The sequence below is a fragment of the Parasteatoda tepidariorum genome, chromosome 5 (assembly GCF_982258835.1).
Source record: "Parasteatoda tepidariorum strain Cologne lab strain chromosome 5, Ptep-v5.0, whole genome shotgun sequence".
Taxonomy (NCBI): Eukaryota; Metazoa; Arthropoda; class Arachnida; order Araneae; family Theridiidae; genus Parasteatoda; species Parasteatoda tepidariorum.
In genome coordinates this window covers 2,797,542-2,822,424 of record NC_141759.1, presented here as the reverse complement: position 1 = coordinate 2,822,424, position 24,883 = coordinate 2,797,542, and the positions used below count along the sequence as shown (strand labels likewise).

Genomic DNA, 24,883 nt, shown 5'->3' with positions numbered 1-24,883 from the left:
GCCTTGCTACTACTATTAAGAGAAATATTTTCTGAGACAACTATTAAGATAAAATAGCAGATTATTGATCCATAAATAATTTTGCCGAAGTTGAAAAATGTCCTCATTCACCTAAGGGTGATTACAATATGGAAAACTGAAGAATCGTGTTGTATCGTAAACTTCTTCACAGGCTGGGCTTTACTTTTACATCAATGTTTTGAAAAACAGTGGGTCATTTATAACACAGATATTTACAGCTAATTTTAGATGACTATAAATAGTAAAAATATTTCATTTCTTCGATCGTTTAAGATATTAATTGGGGGACAAAAGTATGGATAGGAATATAAAATGAGTGTGACAAAATTAACGATCAAAGAGTTTAGAGTTTTAATATAGCATAGCGGAATTGTTCTTATTTTCCCTCTAATTTTTAATAACTGAATCCATATCAGCTTGAAATATAGGAAATAAGCAGTTGTGAATGAAATTAAAGAAAGCATTGTCCACACATTAAATAGTGACGAAATAGTTGGGCTGCCGTTTTTTTCTTTTTCTTTTTTCCCATAGGATGCGTCTTCATCAGAATCGGGGCATAACACTGATGGTGCAACTTGTTTTAGCAACAGAATGACATTTCATATTTCTAATTGTGTCATGGCCTTTTTTAAGGTCGTTTTATTTTTCAACATAAAATTCTCTCTTATTTTCTTCATATGTGATGGATGATAAATAAAAAAATAGCGTACGACTGTTTAATCGATAATTTATTGAATTTGAAAAAATTTTTACGAGTTAAAATTAATACTATAGTTTATATTATAATATATAAGAAATCTAATTTTTAAAGTTTACGACATTAGGGAAAAAAAGTAATAAGATGTAGATATTTTAACTCCTATATGTAATATATTTCGACATTAACTTATGTTATTTTATAGAACTCTCTGTTAAATACAAAAAATTACTCTTAAACTGAGAGACGTTTATAAAGTTTTCTCTGTGTATTTCTTTTAGAGTTTGAACACAGAGAAATATATTCTAAAAAATAAAAATAAATAAACAAAAAAAAAACAACAAAAAAAAAACCGCGTGCCTCGTCAAAATTTTATCTTACGCTATACTTATGCTATTAGATGTTAAGAACATAGTAAGATTTCGAACAAGAATCGAACAAACATAATTTGCAGCAGTAGGTAAAATTAGTAAAAGCGCAAATGCCTATTCAATTTCTTGTCATTTAGCCACCAAGGATTTATGCAATCCTGATCATAAAAATGAACTCAAATAAATATGATATGAAATTTAAGAAACTGAATTAAAAATTATTGAATCATATATATTCCCTATATGTACAGTGCATAAAAAAATACGGATCACCCTGAATATCTTTTGATCTAATAATCGGATCTTCACGTTCTAAGACTCATCCATAATGGTTGAAAGGGGTGACCATAAATATTCTGATTAATTAGTGCAGATGATATTTTAAGTTCATAAAAACAAAACGTACACATAGACTTACTTTATCTGAATAAACACACATTTTTTTCAACGAATCTAGAATTCTGACCCTTAGAATATTGGAGGTAGCTGCAAGCTGGGAAATAGGGCCCCCATTGTTTGGTCAGGAGAGTGATCCAAAGTTTGGACCCCTTTATGTTAATTTTACCTTTTGCATGTTTCGCCATATCTCAAGAAATTTTTAAGTGAATTGAAACATTTTTGAGCAGAATTACAAGCAGAATAACCTTAAGATAATTCCATGCAAAAAAAAATTTAATGAATAAGTTTTAATTTTTATTATTATTTCTTTATATATAAGAAGAGAGTGGAATGATAACACATAGCCAATCACAGAAGACTTCTGGTTAGTAACGCACAAAACAGCCAATCAAAATTGAGAACGCATGTATGTGAAAAGGTATATTTAATAATGCTGTCAAAAAATACAAAATACAAACTAACCTCAAATAAAACTCAGAGGACTTCGAATCAAATAATTAGGAAAACTCTACTATTACATTTATAAAAAGGAAGATTTATTAACTCAACAACAAAATTATAACATCGCCATTCCAAAAAAAAAAAAAAAATCTCACATTTGCTACGTAATGCTATAAAAAGACCGAATGATTATTTATGCAAACGATTATATATGATTATTATGAACTAAACTTTATGCAAACGATTGTTTATGACGTCATTAGATAAAAGTGTCATTAACGCAATATTATTCAGTGTTTATTAATAATTTTGAGTGGCAATGTAAAAAAAGATAGTTGTTCTAAAGTTTTATAATAAAGTGTTTGTTTTGATAGAACGCAGTTATTTATTTTAGAATTCCAATATATTTTAATAGCTTTGATAAATCGGGTAGAGTTATTGGAAGCACGAACCAACACTTTCTCAAAAAAGTATTTACATTCCAAATTATCAAAAAATATTGAACAGAGTTTACTTTAAAATACTTATATCTTTTATAAAAAATGGATCGATTTTTTTTTTTTTATAAATGTCTCGATATCGCCGTGAATATCTTAGGCGATATCGAGAGCGGCATGGAGCTGAACATGATTTAGCTGCACAAAATTAACTGGAAAATAATCGTAGTGCTATCAATACGCGACGGCGGAATGCACGGCGAGGAAACGTTGAAAAGTCAAGACGTTTAAATGAAAACGAATACCTTGGTGTAGTTACGAATACTTCTGATTGAAACTAAAATATTTTGTCAGTTGACAGTATTGAAGTTAATTGAGCAATTCTAAGTAATATTTCAAAAGCAATGGTATTTGCTTTTGAAATATTACTTAGAATCAACTTATTAATATTACATGTTTTAATTTGTTTGCAATTTCTGCAAAGTTTTTTTTTCATCAGGTTTTAATTGTTTTTAGTTTAAAATTTAAATTACTGGGGGGGGGGGGAGAGATAAAGCACCATATAGGGAGCGTTTGGCATCTTATAAGATCAACAATGATTTGAGTTAGGCTCTACCGCGCGTGCTTCGGATACGGAGATTAATCTCCGGTTAATTCCCTATAGTAATGTGTGAAATAATACTGCTTCCTCGCTTTACATAAGTTTATAATATTGTTTGTATTGAAATTGCTTTATATAAGTTTATAATGTTGATAATAAGATTAGATTATATTGATAATAAGACATTTTACAATCCTATCATATTCTCTCTATGTGACGCTGGTGCAGAAAAATTGCCAGCTCATCTCCAGTAAAATGACTTTAAGTTTGTTCGCGAAACGAACGAAAAAGTAATTGCGTAGCAATTATCAGGGGTTGGCGAGCGGTAGTAAGCAGGGGGCGGAGCCCTCTAGTTATTACATAATATTCGAAAAAAATTTGAATTGTAAGATAGAAAATTATTAACACCATTTTAAAGTATGAGATTTTACATGATCATATACTAAATTTGAGTGAAATCAAATCTATATTATATAAAACGCTAATACGTACGTATGTATGTATCAATAAAACCGATGATATTTCTTTTCTCGCGCTGGCAACAGTTTTCATTTTTAATTGATTGGATTCGGCGCGCAAGAGCACGTAGTGAGCAACCAGATAACAATGACCAGAGTGAGCATTATCAGGTTGTTCAATTCAGATTCATGCACTAAAAACATGACAATATTTAATTTAAACTCAATTAGGAATTAATTAATTAATTGAAGTGAGAATGCTTTAAAAGGCCGCTGTTGAATTGATATTTTTCTACTGGGAGCTACCTAAACGTCTAAAAAACGTTTAAGTGTTTGTATTGAATGCATTGAATTTTTTTTATATTTAGCGTTTATTTACGCATTGAATTTTCACGCTTTAAAATGCAGAATATTAGTGAAGCAATATTTGATAATTTATTTTGCTAATATGTTTCTTATTTAGCAAATGTTTTGATTTTTTTCACCATGTACAATCTAAATAGCTAATATACTTTTTTAAAAGCCAATAAGAACATTGGTAGAATTCTTCTACATAAGTACAATACTGTTTCTTTGATGATAAAATACTATGTCTTTGATGATAATATATTATGTCTTTGTGCTAGAGCATTGTGTTCATTGGCGAGCGAGCGCAGCGAGCCATGGTTCACGGCGTGAACCACATAGGATTGCGTAGCAATTCTCGGGGGTTGGCGAGCGTTAGCGAGCAGGGGGCGGAGCCTCCTAGTTTTTAATAGAACACGATTTTTTTTAAATTCTATTTCTCAGTAACTAACTTTTCAACCGAATTTTCTAACCACATTTTGTATCTTGCCGTGTAAAATTACACACTTTAAAATGATAAGAAATTTTATACTTTACAATTCAAAACTTTTTCGACTATTTTTTTACAAAATAAAAAAAAAATTACTGAAATTTATTTTATGCGTGGAATTATCATTCGATAAACGAATTTTATAATTGTGTGCAAAAATATTTAACTTCGCTTAAAAGTTTTTCGTGATATGGCGAAATACGTAAAAATTAAAATTAACATCAAGGAATAAAAATTTTGGATCTCTTTTCTGACCAAATTATGGGGACAATTTTTCCCAGATTGCGGAGGACTCCTCGTGAAGGACATTCTGATGGAACTAAACCGCATTTGCGTTACATGGAGAGGAAAATAACGAAAACTTCCCGGGTTAGTCTGACGAGAAGGGGACTCTAATACATGATCCGTCTACCACTAAGAATATTTTACATCAGAATTGTGGTCGGTGCGAGCTGAATACGGAATTCGTATCGATTAGCTATCGCTGGTATTCGAACTCGGTTCACCTCACTAGTAGACGAACGCACTATCCCCTGAGCCACACTGGCTTCATGACAGCTATTTGGAAAACGTTGTTCGGATAGTTTATCCTTAAGAGTGGTCAAAAGTTTGACCCCATAATATTGATTTCACTTTTTTCGTATTTGGCCTTATCTCGGTAACTTTTTAGACAAATTAATAAATTATAGCACACTATAAAATTCGTTTATGAAAAGAAAATTTTTTGTTCAAAATAATTCTAAATATTTATTTAAAATATTTTATTATTTTATGTCATAGGGGTCGAAAATTTTAGAATAGTGAGGTATACAAATTTACAATTCATTTTGAACTGTGTAATTTTTTATCGTGAAATGCAAAATTTGAGCGAAATGGGTCCGATAGTTTCTCGGACAGTATTTTTAAAATTTGATTTTTCAAGAACTATTCGACGAATTTCATTCAATTCCTAATTTGTCATTTAGCATTTCACAGCCTAAAAGGAAGTAAAAATTTGCATACCCTACTTTCAAATTTTTATTAAATAGAATACTAAAAAGTTATATCAATGCGGAACAATTTTTTTTGTGGAATGAGATTTTAAACGAATTTCATGTATTTTTCTTTCTTTGATTTCAAATCTGTAATCGGTTTCACTCTACAAATTATAGCTTTCATGGAATTAAATTTTATGTTTCTAACCAGCACTTTTTAAAACTCCCTCGAGTGTCCCCACTTCTCTGCTGCGTAGGGAGGGGCTGGAAGAACGCTGCAATACGGTTCAGCTTACGAAGTAATACGTTAAGGTCATGTGATTTTTGCGTTAAGTGTTATTTTCGATGGAGCAGACAAGTACAGTGCGCCAAAAATATAGTGTGTACATATGTAAATAAATCTATAAGTTCTATATAAGTTTGTACATTCAGACAAAAAACTCAGACGTATAAATAAAATATCATTTAGTAAAAAAATCTTTATCTCTTCGAACAAAACAGATATATTTAAAATATCCGAATCAGATAAAATCAAATGTTTGTAGATAAATGCAATAAAAAATTTATTTTCTAGTTTAATTATTGAAATCTACTTTTTGCATAGAATTGTATTTAGATAAATGAATTTTATAAATGCGTGCAGAACTTTTGTGATTTCTTTAAAAACTGAACGTTAAAATTAACGTTACGGACGGTTCTAATCCTAAGTAAGTTATAGGGACTATTTTTCCAGATTTCGCACCCCCCCCCTTCACATATTAGGACAGTCAAAAACCCAAATCTGTCAGAAATTCTTCATCTTTACACGTTTTTTTGTCTGATTCCCTAATGAATAGTTAGTACTAATTAATTAGCGTATTTGAAGTCAATTCTTTACACCGTTAATTTTTGAAAATCTGATCATTGGAACACAAGTTATTTTGACTTATATATTTTTTATTTTATTTTACGCAGTGTACAGTCAGCAAAAAAAAAAAAGATATCACCCTGAATAACTTTTGTTCTAATGATCGGATTTTCACGATCTAAGTGTCAATCTTAATGGTTCCCGGGGTTGACCTCAAATATGCTAATTAATTAGTGCTAACTATTAATTAAGTTACGAAATATGACACAAAAACGTACTTTCTCTGAATAAACATGTATTTTTTTTTACATATTTGGATTTCTAACCTTCAAAATATAGGGGGTAGCCGCAATCTGGGAAATGTGGTCCCCATAGTTTGGTCAGGAGAGCGATCCAAAGTTCGTACCCCTTAATGTTAATTTCGCTTTTTGCGTTTTCAGTCATATTTTCAAAACTAATGAAGCAATTCAAAACAAATTGCACCCACTCATAAAACTCATTTACCCAAAGATAATTTCATGAAAAAAAGAATTTTTAATAATTATTAATTATTTTTTATTATTTAATTAAATTGAGGATGAAAAAATTTTGAATTATAAGGTATGAATTTTTTTATACCATAATAATCTACATATTTTTCAATAGAAAAATCTAAAGTTTCAACTGTTTTTATTTATTAGAAGCTGAAAAAAATTAAAATTAATTATTTTTAAAAAAATAATTTAGTGACAATAAAAAAATGATTAAATGGGGCGATTAATATTAAAATGTGATAAACTTGCGAGGAACTTGACTTCGCGCGCGTAGTGTAAAATTTCATTCATATTTTTTTCGCTAATAATCGTTTGCTAATCTTTTTATTTTTATTTCTTTCAAACTATAAAATACGATGTTTCTTTTTAGTCATTTAATAATGCATTTGTAATTTAGTAAAGAAATTATGAATAAAACATTTTGAATAAAAAACACTTTATTCAACGAATGTCTAGTTTTATAAAGGCGTGCTTCTGATAGAATATGATTATGCACCAGATTGTGCTTACTTAATGTGCTTATTTTTTAATTTTTGATTTTCTTTTTCAATAATTGATACAATTTCAATAATATACACACGTATGCATAGATTTGGAATAATATATTTATCAATTTCTTGAATATATATTTTATAATTATTAATACGAATGCGTAGTCAACATTTTTAATCACGTTCATGTAATAAGTTCATTTGAATTCGCAGCTCGCTTTATAGATTTCGTTTCATGTTTTATTCTGTTTCTTCTTTATACTTAATTTTCTGATTTCGCTTGATATTTTTACTGATTGTGTTCCATTATGTTTGTAATTTTTTTGTAAAATTTTTTTGAGTGCTTCTCAAACTATTGCATTGATATATTTTACTTTGGCTATATTGATACAATAATAGAAAGTACTATTTTTTTGCTGATATAATCGTGTAAGCTGATGAAAAGATTATATCTTTTATTTTCCGGATATTTTTAGAATTTTTTTTCCGGTTTCTTGCTGTTTTATTTTTTATTATTATTTTTCTTCCCCCCTTTTTTATTGTTCCGTAATTTTTCCCAAGTTTTTTCTACATTTTGAACTTATTTACTTATTTTATGAGTTCTATTTACTTGCAGCTTATGCGCAATAAATAAAACTTATTATTTTTCGTAATTTTCTTCGTGTTTTTTTTGTTTTTATTTATTATGATATATATATATATATATATATATATATATATATATATATATATATATATATATATCAAAATGCTTTTAAAATGCCTTATAACATTTATTAAGTTTTACAATTTTATCGAAAATAAATACCGTGATTTCTATAAAATTTTGCGATTATGCATCAGAATAGCTATCTTTTTTCAGGTCCACCTTTGCTTGATCACTTTTTTTTCCTTTCCTAAGAAACTCGAAGTACGGGGCAAAAGCATTTAACCCTACAACTCTTCATAAATTTATGATAACTTGTGAAAATTTGGTTTTAATTCAAAACTGTCATACAAATTACATTAAAACAGCTTTACAAAAATAAATAATGTCAGATAAAAATTCAAAGATTCTATAATCTTGGAGAATCAAAAATAATTTATTAATTTATTTAAATTTCCTTTTTAAAGGAGATTTCAAAAAAAAAAAAAAAAGCCCAGAAAGCAACGTGAAAAATTCTTTTGGTTGCTTAGCAACGAGAAGCACTATCTTTTCCCATCTTGTCATTCATTCAGTTTCTTTATGGTTGTTATAAATTATTTCCCCTTCTATGGCGAGGTAATTTGGCATATTTTTAAACCATCGCCAGATATATAAATCCCTATTGCGACCTAATTTACAACCCATTTTTTTCGAAATTTTGTCTACCCCCCTATTTTAAGGGTCAGGATTCCAAATATGTAAAAAAAAATACATGTTTATTCAGAGAAAGTACGTTTTTGTGTCTGATTTCGTAACTTAATTAATAGTTAGCACTAATTAATTAGCATATTTGAGGTCATCCCCGGGAACTATTAAGATTGACACTTAGATCGTGAAAATCCGATCATTAGAACAAAAGTTATTCAGGGTGATATCTTTTTTTTTTTGCGGACTGTACTTGTAAGCGTTCCACCGATTTAGAAAATGCATATTGTTAGGGTGATATTTATCTATCTATTTTCTATGCCATGATTATTATTTGATGATAATTATAGAATTTTTAAAATAATGGTAAATAATGGTAACTTCAATGATTAAAATAAAGTTTATTTCCAAAAACAAACTCATTCTGAATAAATCAAGAAATAGAAAATTTGTAAGAATAATAGTCGAAAATTCGCTGGCATCATTTTTGGCTCCGTTATGCCACATTTTTGTAGTTGAAAAAAAAAGGGATTATAACGGAATCTTAAAAGAGAAACGACAAAATGGTTGCAAAAAAGGAACACAAATTTATACTCATTAAAAATATAAATGACTAAAAAGACTTTCGAAAAGAGTTAGCTTAGTTTTATATATGCCATTCAATTAAATCTAAGAACAAGCTAAATTTAGTTTAAGCATAGAATATTTCTAAAATTAATTATGTTGTTAGCTTAAGTGCTAAGAAAGCAAAAATTGAAATTCTTGAGATTTGAAAAATAAGTTTTTCTTCCCTTTTTATTTTTTGAAACTATGGTAAGGAAAAGTAAGGTGTCCTTTTGTTGTTAAGAATTTTTTTATTTTTTATTATCGAGTCAAGTGGTTGTTCACTTAAGGAGATAGTATATTTAAAAAGGTGTTAATTGTAACAAAAGGTGTAACGAAAATTGACAAAAAAATCTTTATTTGTTTTTATAAAGAGCGGGCGAAAAGGAGCTCTTTATCACTCATTGAAATTTTTTATTTTACAGAAACAATATTTTTTAAAATGCGTGTTAGTTTTTTCTTATTTAGTCGTGATTCTTAGAAAACTTTTGTCAAGATAGTTAAAAGAAAAGTTATATAATTCGTTTCAAAAAAAGGCACACGGTTTGCTTAGAATTTTTTTTTTTCAGATCCACTGATAAGGTGGTAATTTCTGGATTTTGGCATATAAGTTTGGGCGTGTAGACATAAGATATAAAGTTCTTTTGCATCTGAGCTCTAGATTTTGATTTGGCGTCGAATATTGTGTTCAATGCGCAGTTGTCGACAAGTGGCTTTTTTAATATGTACTATTGTTTAAATGGGTGTTCCAAGATGGATTAGAAATTATTGTGAGTCGGTGCGAGCCGGATGCGGAATTCGTATCGACCAGCCATCGTTGGGGTTCGAACCTGGTTCACCTCATTGGAAGGCGTAAGTTCCATCCCCTGAGTTCCATCACGGCTCTTGTGTGGACATTCGCTTCTAAAAACAAGCTATAAGAAAATGTATACAATCACTGAAACATTCATGAGAATTCTGGAGATGCAGAACATGCAAGTTGTTTGGGTAGAATTCAGCGCAAACGAAAGTGATTTCCGAAAAAGAACGTCAAATCCAAGTGTTCGAAAACAATAGTCATTTTAAATATTATATATTTTAGTTACTGCCAGAACAATATTATTCTTTACCTTGACTTAGTAGTTCTGTATGAAGCTTTTAAATTTACTAGTGGGCTGCACCCCCTGCTCGCTAACGCTCGCCAACCCCCGAAAATTGCTGCGCAATCTTACATGGTTTGCTTCGCAAACCAAGCTCGCTTCGCTCGTTACTAACTTAGGTATATTGCGAATGCACAAAATTGTAAGAATTCAAAACAATCATTCAAATCCATATAACAACTTTTTTTTTTTAAAAAAATTACATCTTTTTAGTAAATACTAAGTCATTAAAATAAATTTGAATTCAAATAAATGACATGTAATTCGTTAAGCCTATTAGAAATGTGCTATAGTATAATATCTTAAGATAAAATTTCTGAAGCTGATATCTCTTTAAAAAGGTTAAAATTTTGGCTATAATTAAGTCTATTAAAAATTGGATTAAGGGAATTGCAATGGAGAAACCTGCATAAACAAATAAATTCTAGTAAAACAAATAAATTCGTGATATAAATCAAAAATCGTCAAATAAATTCGTAATATATAAATTCGTGAAAAAAAAGCGCTTTCGACAAAATACTAAGATAGAGATCTATCGACAAAGACTACTCACTTCTGCCTAGCTTATGCTCTCTCTGGTTATTTCAGTTTCCGTTTTTAAAAGCGCTATATGTTGAACCATCTCAGCGAGATTTGGCATGTGACATTTTTAGAGACAATCATGGGTCGATTTTATAGCGTTGCCATTCGGGGAGTTGTAATCAGGCTTTTTTTGACGCCGTGTAAGAGAAATATATATATATAGATATTTATTTATTATTTAAATGGAAGATAGCTCTGATTTCATGAAGAAAGCATTACTTTTTTATGTTTTTCAGAAGTTGCCAAATGCTCCAGATGTGATAAAATATTTTGAAAAAACGGTGTGGAATAGCAAGATAAAATTTGCAGATTTTTGGATAATTTTGCCAATTTTTTGAAAGGTTCAACACGGCTAAAGTGTGTAAAGTGGCGTATTACATAAACCTTTGAATCATTTAGAAGTAGTGTTGATTCAAAACCCTATTCATCGAGTTTACTAAACCAAGAATTATACATTAAAAAGACTCGAAAATATCTGTCTATCGTCCAGGAGCAAGTTGTCATCTTAGATTTCCTATAACTTATCTAAACTTAAACTTAGGATTCTGGATTCTAACAAAAGCGCAGATATTCTTTCAATGCAAACATTTTTGTTAAATAATGCAAAAAATATTTATAATTCAATTCCCATAAATGCAAATATTTGATGAAAAAAATATCTTGCGCGCACATAAAAAATAAACAAAAATCATGTTAATGACTTAAATCAACTTTTAATAGGTAGCCATATATGCTATTTTAAAACCACACTAGCTCAAAGAAATTGTAAAATAAAGAACATTTCTTGAATTAAGTATAGAGTTTTACAAAAATGTTATGTGAAGTAAAATATTTACCAATTTACTAAATTGTAATGTAAAATACTTACAATATTTAAGTGATAGAAAGAATTTAAACAACACGGTATACTCAAATCAATGACTGATTTAAAAAAAAATACATACAGTGCATACAAAAAAATGAAAGAACCACCCTGTATAACTGGAGTTCTAATGATCTTTAAGTTCTAGAACTCAATCATAATGGTTCAAGGAAGTAACCTACCTCAAATATGCTGAGTAATTAGTGTAGACGATATTTTAAGTTATGAAATCAGACACAAAACGTACTTTCTTTGAATAAACGTATCTTTTTTTCCGTCGAATTCGAATATTTAACCCCCGAAATATAGGGAGTAGCCGCCATTTGAGGTAGCAAATTGATTGATCAGGATAGCTCTTCAAAGTTTGGACGCCATCATATTAATTTTACTTTTTGCGTATTTTGCCATATCTCGAGAAATTTAGAAGAGAATTGAAATTGAGCTCTCCTCTCATATATATATATATATGTACATTGTTAATATTAAAAATTTTATTCTTTTCATTTTATTTGTGCTTCTGTCATAGGGAAGATTTTGCAAATAGATGATGATTTTTAAAATTTTTGTATTGCAATTAAAATTTTTCGGGGAAGGGGTATGTAACATAAAAAGCTTCAATTAATCTTTTTATGTTATTCCTTTTCTGTAAATACTCTTCTTAATTTATTATACAAAACGAAACGCTTTCTCACACTTTTAAATTCACATCCTGTCCTTTAATCTATTTTTGGCTCAAATATGCATTCATTAAAAGTAAGACATTTGTCCCTTTGCTCTTTGTGGGAATCTCGCAATTACAGATACTAAGATTTCCCTTATTCCCTAAAACGTGACATTTTGCGGACTTTTTTCTGCAAGATTTTTCCTAACTTTTATTGAAGAACACGGCGAGTTTGTGTCACTCTCTCTCTGTCGATATCCATACACTTTCTCGTCATTCATCTCATAGTGATTAAATAAAATTTATTTGCCTTTCTCAAATCCTGTGCCTGTTTGTCCTGCTCGCACGACTGCTATCATCATATATATATATATACAGGGTGGTCCCGAATTCATGGTACAAACTTTAATGGTAGGTACAGGACATTGTAACAATGATTTAATGTATAGGAATGTATAGTCGCAAGTGACGCGGTGAGGCGTAAACAGGAGAAATAACGGCCGAAAGGAAAAACAAAGATTTTATTGAAAGCGTTGTTGACAAGTGTCATGTTTACAGTAAGTGTTCAAAATTGCGTCCACCAGAAGCCATACAGGCTTGACAGCGTCGGTGGAGCGATTGGCGTACACGTTCAAAGATGCGTGGTATTTCACGCACACCTGCAGCAGCTACAGATATGCGAGTGACGAGATCCTCATCTGAGTCAACTGGAGTCTCATAAACAATATGCTTTAGATGTCCCCATAAAAAGTAATCGAGGCTCGATAAATCGGGAGATCGGGGTGGCCAAGGGATTGGTCCACCACGCCCAATCCATCGAGCACCAAACGTGGCATTCAGGTAATTCCGTACATCAATGCTGAAGTGTGCTGGCGCCCCATCGTGCTGAAACCACATGCGGTTACGAATGGCGATCGGAACATCATGCAGCAGTTGTGGTAACACTTCTTTCAGAAAAATAAGATAGCTTCCGCCACTGAGTCGCGTGGGTAGTAAGTATGGGCCAATCAAAAAGTCGTTCACAATACCAGCCCACACATTAATACAGAAACGTTGTTGAAACGCATGTGAACGCGTTGCATGTGGATTATCGGTTGCCCACACATGGGAATTGTGCGCATTAAAGACACCCTCGCGTGAAAATGTCGCTTCATCTGTAAATAGCACATCACCTACGAAATCCGGCTGCATCACCCACAGGCAGAAGTTCACGCGGAGAGGATAATCTGCCGGATTCAATGCTTGTACTTTCTGAAAATGGAAGGGGTGTAAGCGATTTTCGTTTAACACTCTGCATACAGTCTGATGACTCACACCTACGTCACGCGCAACAGTTCTTGTTCTTGACTCTGGTCTATCAGCCACAATGTTCAAGATGCTTTCTTCCAGCCTTGGAGGGCGTACAGCTCTTAATCGACCAGCGTTATGTCTGTTGACGTCGAACGCACCTGTTTCACAAAGTTGACGATGTAACCGTTGAAAAATTCTATGATCCGGCATTCGTCGATCAGGATACTCCGCGCGATACATTTGTAACGCAGCTCTGCCGTTACCATTTGCACGGCCGTACATGCAATGCATGTCTGCTTTTTCTGCATACGTAAAATCACCAATCGTCTACGGCAGCCCAATTGTGAATGGCGCTTTTCCCTACTGCGATGCATCATTTTCAACGGCGGCTAGACATCTACTGCCCTCTACCAGCAATGATACCAACCGATCACTCCATTTCTCTTTCCTTTTATTTCCCCTGTTTACGCCTCACCGCGTCACTTGTGACTATACATTCCTATACAATAAATCATTGTTACAATGTCCTGTACCTACCATTAAAGTTTGTACCATGAATTCGGGACCACCCGGTATATATATATATATATATATATATATATATATATATATATATATATATATATATATATATATATATATATATATATATATATATATATCAGATAACAGGGTATCCGAATTATCTGAACCTCACAAAATGGCAATCAAGAATTCGAACTTACAATTTTAACTTCATGATTCGAATTGTTTTAAAACCAAAATAAAAGTAAAAGAAATAGTTTACCTGTAAATTTTTAAAAATTCTGTTTGCTTTGACATATGAACGAAGATTTAAAGAGTAGAACAATCAGATCACTTGAGAAAAGCAGATTTAAAGCCAAAAAATTTTAATCAATAACTTTAAACGAAAATTAAAAAAAAAGTTTTCAGACAATTTCTATTTATAAAGTGGTTGTGGAATTGACTGCTTTCAGTATTTTTGCTGAAACTTAGAAAGGCTTATAAGTATTTTCGTGGCTTCCATTCGCTTAGGACAGTATTTCCCAAACTTATGACTTTTGCGTACCCTTTCTAAATTTTTGCAACGCTGTGTACCACTAATAAAAAAAACGAATGTATTTTTTAGTATTAAAAAATTGCATAAAAGTTAAAAATCACAACTGGCTGTTGACACCACTCATTATCAACTGTTAACTCTTCAAAAAATAGCCATTAAAAAAATACGTAATCGTACATTTTCATGGCTATCTTTGTTTTTAAATAAAATTTTTTGAAATTTTCGTTTGTTCCTAGGTATTTCGCATAAGAACGCGCACCCTCGCTAAACTGTTCCCGTACCCTTGGGGGTACGCGTACCACACTTTGGGAATCACTGGCTTATGATAAAATAGGGCATAACATATATTTTTTTCTCTCCAAAAAATCGAACATTTTGCTTTAAAAAATCAAATTATTAAATACAATATTATATTGATTTTGCAATTCACATATTTGAATGAGGGTTCATTCATTTTGCATAACTATGAGAATCCATAAATTGAATGTACAAAAGCTCTTTTCAGAAAGGATTGGTACATACACGTTTACTCCAATGACATCCTTTTCTCTGAAAGGACCTCGAAAGTGAAAATCACTTGTTCTTCGCCAACACCCCTCTCGGTGTAAAAGTTAATGAATGATCGTCCATTTTATACTCCGGAAATACTTCTCCCCCTTCATTAACGGGAAAGATCGATGAGTGTCCCTTGTCATGTCACTGAAAACGAACGAAATAGAATATTTGCCGATCGAATATTTGCACTTTTCTTAACTTACATGGTTGAGTTTTTTTCTCTCTTTTCTTTTACAACATATAATTAGATTATATGATGGATGCTGATGAACCTTCTAGTTAATGTCAATATATGATGTTTTTTCCTTTTGACTGTTTGAAAATAAGATATATTTAATACCTTCAGTTTACTCGCTAGCCTATTAGAAAAATATTTGAAATTTTATTGTTATCACATTTTATGGAGTTAAATGGACATCAATGTGGAGGCTCATAAATGCTTTTCGGCAGTTTCGACAATGATAGTAAATTTAACGTTACCTTTTTCCCAAGACGCTTGAAGATCCCGCCCCTTCATCACCAAAAAATGCTACAGTTTCATTTACTGGTGGCTCAGGGGATAGAGCATTTGCCTCCCAATGAGGAGACATGGGTCCAAATCCCAGCGATGGCTGGTTAATTCGAATTTTGCTCTCCCGTCTAGCACCGACGACTGTGCTGACGTGAAATATCCTCAGTGTTAGACGGATCATGGGTTAGAGTCCCCTTTCCATCTGGCTGATTGCGAGAGGCTTTCTTGATTTTCCTCTCCATGCCACCTAAATTCGGTTTAGTTCTATCCAAAAGTTCTCCACGAAGGTAAATTTCACCCGATACTTGATCCAGGAGTTCTCTTGTCTTCTGGATTGGGTTCAAAATGACGAGGTCACGGAGTTGAACATCGGTAGCCGGTAAACTCAAAATCGGGTCTGTTGTTCGACTTAGGTTATAAAATAAAATAAAATCCATTTGAAGCAAGAAATTGTGACTCAAGTATGAATTTCATTCGAGAGAATGCCTTCAGATGACCGCAGCAAAATATCTTAAACTGGAGATTTTTGGATAATAATATGCATGGAATATAAAAGGAAGGTCCATCATTCAAAGATCTAGTGGTGTTCCATATTAAATGATTTATCTGTAGTGGTGTGGAAGATAAGTTTAAATGAATAGAAAATAATACATTAAAACTTAAACATAGCTACCACTAGAATAAATTTTTACAAAAAGAGTTGAAAGTTGTTTAGACTATCATAAAATATATGTTTGTTTCTCATTAGTTTTTTTTTGCACCCAGTTATGGTAAAAATATGACTTTTATTCACTGGAGACAAGCTGTTTCAAATTTTCCTCGAATAAAGTAAAAGTGACTCTCTCTCTCTAGAGGTGGTTCATTAGGCTAGGTTTAGCATAATCTATGAAAAAAGATAGTGAAATATCGATTACTTTTATCATTGAGTTTAAGAAGTGTAAAGTGCTTGGAAATTAGAGGCTCCTATGTCCCCTTTTTTTAATCAATTCATCTAACATATTTTTCTTGAAATGAAACTGTATGTTGCAAGAGGTGGATTATTTTGGGGATAAAACACGTGGTATTCTCGCTTAAACGTAATTTAAGTAGTTTGAAGGAAGTGACAAGGAGAGTAATGTATTTTTTCTTTCTTTTCAAAATGCTTTCAGTTTTTATTGAGCAAATATTTGTTTTAATCACGACTCTGGTAGCAGAAATCCTCCAGCATATAGTGAGAACTGCAAATGATCACATCATCAGCAGATAATTTTTCTGCATCATCCGCAGATCATTTTAAAAAATGGAGAAAATAACTAAGACTCCTTTTTAAAATGTCTCTTAACTTCTTTCAATAAAAAAAAGTTGAGTTAAGAGAACATCGCATAGAACCACATCGCAAAAGAAAGACTACAACTAACAGAAAAAGTAAAGGAACTTCTTTTTTTTTTTTTTGTTAGTTGTTGACACTGTTTTACTGTATAAGTATTTATTTCACTCTTCTAAGAATAATTTTTCATCCAAAAAAAAAAGGTTTAGGTAAATGTTTTAATGTGTAATTTTTAAATACTTTTGAAAATTTTGCAATATATCTTAATTTTTACAATAATGACATTGTCTGACTGCATTGGGGTCGCAGACGATTTCGGATTTATGTTGGAATTTTACCAAATACAATTTATCTCAATTTCTCATTTTTTCCTCTTAGTTGCAGTAGGAAATATTAATTCAAAAATACAAGAAAACTTTTCACGTTTCTTAATGATAGGTATTGACGACAAGCTTTCAGCATTACCGCTATGAGATGTAAAACACTCCAGGTTTTTCTGATCCCCCTTCCCTACTTTACTGCCTTATTTCATCCGTTGCCATTTGAGGTTTTTTTTATTAAAAATATATAACTCACTTCCTATGAACCTAAAAACAGATAAAATGAATAAACAAACGATTATTTTATCACATAAATAATAAATTTTTGTCCTTTGTGAGTAAAGAGAAAAGTTTTGTGATCACAGCAGACGATAAAACAAAAAGTGCAACTACATTGTCTGCGAGAAAAAGGTCGTAAAGAACGATATAATATTGCAACTGCCACTTTAGCAAACGATAAATTGAATTCGAACACAATTAATATTTCTTTGCCCTAGAATTGCGTATTTATTTAATGTAGAATAGATTCTAAGTTTTGATGTGATTTATTGTTAAAAACTAATAATAATTTATGTACTACATTATTCAAAAGTAAAAGAAATTTAAGAAAACTCATAATATATTTAAAAAGAAATAACTTATAAATATTTATATATGAAACAACAATAATTTAAAAAAACTAAAATACAATCAAAGAAATATGAATTGCTGCCAACTTTTCTTTTCTAATTTACTTTCTGGAAGCGGATGTTAAATGAAAAGTGAAATATTAATTAAAGACAAATGTATTTTGTCAAAGCTTAAACACACCTGATTATCATGCATTTACATTTCTGTTTAATTTATTCATCTGTAGTGGCAGTTGAAATCATTTTTAACTAAATTTATAAATCCAAGAACGAAGTAAAAAAAAAAAAAAACATTTCACTGTCACTTTTAAATGTGAGTAGAGAATCTTCGAGATAATTCAAAGGAAGCGATGCGTATGATTTTTTTTTTAAATGAAATAAGTATTTAATTCATAGGTGACATCTCGAAAAGTTCTTTTTCCAGACAATATTTAAAACGATAGAGAAAAAGCAAATTAACGTAATTTAATTTGTTCGGTTTGCAGATTTATTTAAATTGTTTACAAATAGTAATTGTCATAAAATCTTCGTAAATCAAACTGCTTAAACTAACAGAACTGCCATGTTTCTACGCCCTTAGGGAAAATTTACGCAGTGGCCGTAAAAAGCAGCAAACATGCTTCGCGGGTCGGCTGAACGCCGGCGGTGACCAAACCCTTGCGTGGGAGTGAGGTGAACCGGGTACGAATAACAGCGACAGCTGGTCGATGCAAATTCTGTATTCGGCTTGCACCGATATTAGTGCCGACGCAAAATATCCTCAGAGATAGACAGATCATGGGTTAGAGTCCCGTTGCAGTCAGGCTAAGCCTGAGATGTTTTCATGGTTTTCCTATCCATGGAAAGCAAATGCGGTATAATTCAATCAAAACGTCCTCCACAAAGGCGAATTTCTCCAAATACATGATCCAGGAGTTCCCTTGTTTTCTGGATTAGGCTCAAAATGAGTAAGGTTACAGAGTTGAACATTAGTAGCCCAAAATTAGGTCGGCTGCTCAACGACGGTTATAATGTCCTTGCGTGGAGCCGGAGCCTCCCTAGCCGAGCGGTACGTTGTGCAAAGCGTGGAGGTAGCGGGTTCGAATCCCGCTGTTGCTCTGTATTATCTGTCTCTTTATTGACAAAGTTTCATAAGCCTAAATTGAGCACACAAGTCTGAAAATGTATTTAATTCCAATGAACCAACCTTTGTGTATAATGAAATTTTTTAGATGTTAGCAAAATGAGCGAAAATGTTGAAAGTTTATTTTTTAATTTTCTTCCACTTTTTAAAATATTTTGTCGGAAGCGTAGTAATTCACAGCCTTGAACATGGCTGAAAGCACTTCTATAGCAAGACGGAAAAGGAGTAAAAACTGGCGCGAAAGACATTTAATTCTAGCATTTTTTTCGAGAAAAATAAAATACCTTTATTTATCAAGATTTATTTTAGCATGAAACTGCTTCAAAGATAAAGTAGATATTGTTGAATAGTTTGAAAAAAGAATATGTAAACTCTTCACGAAAACCAACAATAACTGAAATACTTTGAAAACCAGCCATTCCGTCTCGCTTTCACCCATGGCATTGAATCAAAAGGTAAACGAAATGTCCAGTGGTCCCCCCAAAATTGTTAGAGTGGTAGTTGACTCAAATCAGTGGCAATTCACATGGTTTAGCAACTACTACAATTATAACTTAAATCTCTATATGTGTTTAGTTATCAAATTATTGTGATGATGAGGAATGTTTCTTTTTTAAAATCATGAAATTCGTTTTGAGACAAAAATTTACATACCACACTATTTTATAGGGAACACTTGGAGCTCAAAATCATCAGTGTTATTTATCCTATTTAAAATACAGTTGAAGTCCATTATAGAGAGCAAATATATGAATAAAATATCAAAAGACTAACAAATATACAATGAACGTCATTTGAACGTCGACTGTTCAACGACGTTTATAAAAAAGTTCACGGATGTGTACCGAGTTAATGAAGAGGTTAATAAATTAGTACAAATTTATAGGTAAAATAAATTCAAGCAAATATACTCGTAAAAAACCATTGATTACAATTTAATTTAGAAAAAAATACAATTCATTACATATTTAACGCATATTTAATTTAGAAAAAATACAATACGAATACCATTATCGGAAATTTACTAGATTAGCTACTCAAGTTGCACTTTGTATTAATGCAAAAAGCATTTTTTCTGATAAAAAAAGAGTGGTCTTTCTAGTTAAAAAATGAAACAAAACTTTTTTATTTTTTTAATGAAGTGCATGAATAAAACGAAGCAAGTTCTTTCATGAAATATGAGGGTTTTCTTTCCTTTTTGTCCTCAGCATTTTCTAAGCATAACTAAATCTTGGTTATTTCTTATAATTACTAAATATTGATGTAGCCAAAGCTTACTTTAAGAGGAGGAAGGAAAAAAAAAGAGAAACACCTCGCAACTTCTTTTAATCACGTTCTCATCACGGGGACGTGTCGTCCTGACAAATTAGTTCCAAGAAACAACTTTTTTTTTTCCTCTTCCATCCTGTCAAATAATCGATCTCTTCCACTCCTTCACACACACACATATTTCTATGTGTAATTTTTCATGAAAAAATGTCCACATACTTTAATGAGTCTTTCAGTAGAGCGGAGGAGGGGCTGAAACATTGAGTTTTTTTTTCCAGAGATATGATTAGCTATTAATGAAGTAATAGAAAATAAAAGTTTGTTTTCTTCACTATAATTTACTAGTTATGGTTAGATGATGAATGAATAGCTTCCATATGCTATTGATTAATAATATATATTATTAATAATTAGGTTAATCACTACTTTTCACAGATGATATATTTTTATTAAAAATCAGATTGTGTCAAACCCTGAGAGGAACTTGAAATTTGATTTTTTACTTTAGTTTTAAGAATTATGCTTTGAGGTTCTGTTACCTTAAGGCAGAGGTCGCCAAAGTGGTCTATATAGACCCCCAGGGGTCTATTTAACATAAGCGGGGGTCGATCTGAGCCAGGGGGTCGAATGGGGGTCGATCCGCACCGGAAGGGTCGATTGGTCGAAGGATTATCAGTATTTTTCAGATATGTGACAATTAGAAATAAAAGAAGACTTGAAAATATATGCAGGTAATTTTCAAAAATTGAGCGACGATTTTAAACTGCGTTTTGTTGACTTGGAAAACATTGACATCCCTGATTGGATTATTGTGCCATTTTCTGCTCAAATTGAAAACGTGGACATCAACCTGCAAGATGAGCTTGCTGAATTATTATGGGGATTTGAAGCAAAGACGCTTTTTAAAAATATAACAATAAGCAATTTTTGGACAAATATAAATATAATGCTAAAATATGTAAGACTTTACGAAATAGCTCAGCCATTTATGATAGCATTCCCAATTTCCTGTATGGTTGAAGTCGGTTTCAGTCACATAAATTAAACGTGGAGTTTCGAGGGGATTTGAGATTAAAATTGACCAATTTTGATCCCAATATAACGAACCTTCCAGGAAAAAAAAGCACCACACACCCATGTCATTGATTAAGAAGCAATAAATCCGTAGTTACTTTATTTATTATTTCTACTTACTTATAATTACTTATTATTTCATAAATATTAAGGTATTTATATTTCAACATTAATATATTTTTCATAAAACTATTGTTACACTTTGTACTATTACTTTAATAAATGTACAAACACAGTATCTAATAGAGTTTTATTTTAATTAACAGAAAACTATTTTTATGGGGGTCGATGGAGATTTCGAAAAATTATGTAGGGGTCGATGATCAAAAAAGTTTGGCAACCCCTGCCTTAAGGCATAACAAACAATGACTCTGCCAAGTGTGTTTAAACAATCTGGTTAAAAATGACTAAAATAAAGTGACTTTATATATACCAAATCATTTCAGGATTGCAGAAAGAAATCATAAAAATATCTGCTGAACAGAATGCTTAGCGTCTGCACTAAGATTCTATATACAGGGTGATTCAAAGTTTCGAGGCAAAAGCAAAGTAAAAATAAAAAATACATAGGAACATGAAGTTGTAATTGATCTGCTAGAGAGGGTCGCAAATTATACTTAAGGTACAAGAGAAATCTTTTTGCAAACAAACTTGTAAAAAATCCAAATTATATAATTGATACTATGAGTGACATTAGCAACAATAATCCCAACTTATCGATTCATTTTACGAAATGTGTCAGAGAACATCAGCAAGAATGTCAAAATCATTCACGAAATGTGCGTGAAAACATCAAAATGAATAAATCAAAAATATCAATCCATGTATCGAAGAGAGAAATCAAGAATATCTACCGAATGCGTAAAAGGAACAAAGAACAATAATAATTCAATTACTAAATAACATTTTTATGAAAGTATAGATGAGACCCGATACAAGAAATAATCTTATCAAAACAAATTTAACTTAAAGAATGTCCTCTTAGAGTGAAAGTGAAAGGAGAAGGAATCAAAAGATCTTTAATCCCTTCAGTTAAAGGATTTCCAGGAAAATGGAAGAATTAACTGGGATCTTTCTTTGTTCCATCGCAATCTTATACCAAAAGGATTTCTCTCTCGGTTTAATGGAGGGCTTTCTCGAATCCTGGTCACGTGGGTCATTCCCAGGAGATGACGTCACTCGACACACGAGGACAAAGTCTCCCGGTCCATTAAGTGGGACACACGTCTTAGTCTCGACCTCCCCAGCAAAGAACTCATTTCTCTTTTCACTTAATTGAGTGCAATTTCTAGGAATCGGGAGTGAGGGAAACTGTGATAAAATAGTTTCTGAACAATCGGTGTTTTGATTTAAATCGATAGTGTGATGAGTGATGAAGTGTATGACACGTGATCCAATTCAAAGGTAGAATTCCAAACGGTTTCAGATTGCCACTAGAATTTTTTTAAGAAACATTTTCTGTTTTGAGTTTCCTACGCAAGATGTCAGAAAAGTAAGAAAATAGTCTAATATCGTAAGGAAAGTCTCACTCGATTTTTTTTTATCGCTTTCCGATTATCTAGAGTTCTGTACAATTTTCAAACATTTTCCAACTGCAAAAACAGACAAAATTCCAGCCAAGTCTAGTAAGAGCTCCCAATCTAGGGAAATTTTTTCTGGGTGACCATTTTTTGCCGTTTTTTTTACCAGTTTAAGCAGAATATACAATTATTTTATCACCCAATATAACTTATCATTTATAATTCAGACAATTGTTTTCATATCACTTAAATTCTTAAAAAATTCAGACCACTCGATTTCTGTCTTTTATGATCATACAAGTTGCTATTGTTTCCTTAATACTGCAACCAAAATGTATCTTCAATTTGGAAAACTTTTGGCCCTAAAACAAAAAGAAAATAAACATTTAAAAACTATGCTTTTAAATTGAACTGAAAAGGGGGAAATAATCTTATTTTCCACTCAATACTTTTGAGAAAAGAACCTCCCTCCCTTCCCCCTAAAAAAAGATATTCGGTTGAAATTTTTAGACTTGCCGCCGCGATAGACGCACCAAGTAGAGGAGGTACAGGGGCCGAGGGAGCCTCATATACTTTTGAGAAACAAAAAAACTTTTATCACCATCTAAAATTCTCCGCTCGCTCACCTTTTCATAAGTGTTACGGCAAAAGTTGTTCATTTTAGATGCAATAAATGTAAAATTAATTTCTCCATTTTTTGTCCACTTTAGAAACGCAAGTTTCAAAATTTTTGTTCACTTTTTTGAATGATTATTGACCTTCTGACGTATGAGTTAGGAATGGAATTTTAAAAAAATCTGCTCCTCAAAAGATGATTGAAAGATATTTCAACCTATAAAAGTCTTAAGGATAAAATGCAGAGATGCAACTTGATGCGCTTCGTGCAAAAAACTTTCTCTAGTGTTAGCCTATTTTGCATTTTAACCCTTTCAGGGAGATGAGATAAAAACTGTCCCATTTATTTCTGACAGCAACAATGTAAACCACTAAAATTGTATTAATTTTTTTTTAAAAATCTCTTTACCCTTTTCGGTGAAGTGTCGCTATTGTGGCAACGATACTTCAACAAGCGTTACAAACCACTAGAATGTAAAAGTAATTGCTCTTGAACGTTTAGCAACCCCCTATTTTTTAAACAACAAAGAGTTACTGTATGTCATTTCACTTACAACTTACTTCCAATGACTACGCTTTTTGAAAAAAATATTTTAGAGTGGTAAACATTTAAAAACCCAGGCTTCCAGAATGTTTAGTAATGCTGCCAACATTTAAAAAAAGCCTCAACACGAGAGAACAAAATGACGTTTTATATGAACTTTTTAATCATATATGCGCAGTGGTGAGAAAGTCGTAAGTTTAAACTCAAACGACAACTCTGTCTGGAAATCTCTTAAAATGCACAAAACTATCAAATATGCCACTTATTTGCTGAAATGGAAAAATATAGGCTGATAAAGAAAAAACAGAAATGTTTGCAAAATCCATTGAAGAGCAATTCTCCCCAAGTATAGAACCCTCAGATAGCAACTGAGACAAACAAATCATCTGCACATACAACTCACATAACAATAATAATTATTATAATAATTCTATGAGCAGTACTGATAATTAAGAAATTTTAAACATCATTAAAAAATTAAATAAGAAGAAAGCTCCGGGGTTATGATCAAGAACCTACCCACCACAAGAATGAATCAACTCACAAATATTACTTATACAAGCCTTAAATTATGCCATTTCCCAAGCTATTAGAAACACTCAACTATTATTCTATTCCCTAAACCGGGAAAAAACCATCTTCATGCTGTAAACTACTGTCCCATCTGTCTACTATCATCCTTATCAAAAATCATGGAAAGAATCCTCCTAAATAGACTTTATCCCCTCCTCCATTTCCTCTCAAACAAGTAGTACGGGTTCAGGAAAAATCTATCCTCGACAAAA

The 24,883-nt window shown here is 31.7% G+C and overlaps 1 protein-coding gene across 2 annotated transcripts in view; it reads left to right on the top strand.

Moving 5' to 3' along the window:
- The window catches only part of LOC107437815 (beta-1,4-N-acetylgalactosaminyltransferase bre-4), a 150,066-nt gene that overhangs the window by 37,036 nt on the left and 88,147 nt on the right, over nucleotides 1-24,883 (top strand). The window lies entirely within an intron of this gene.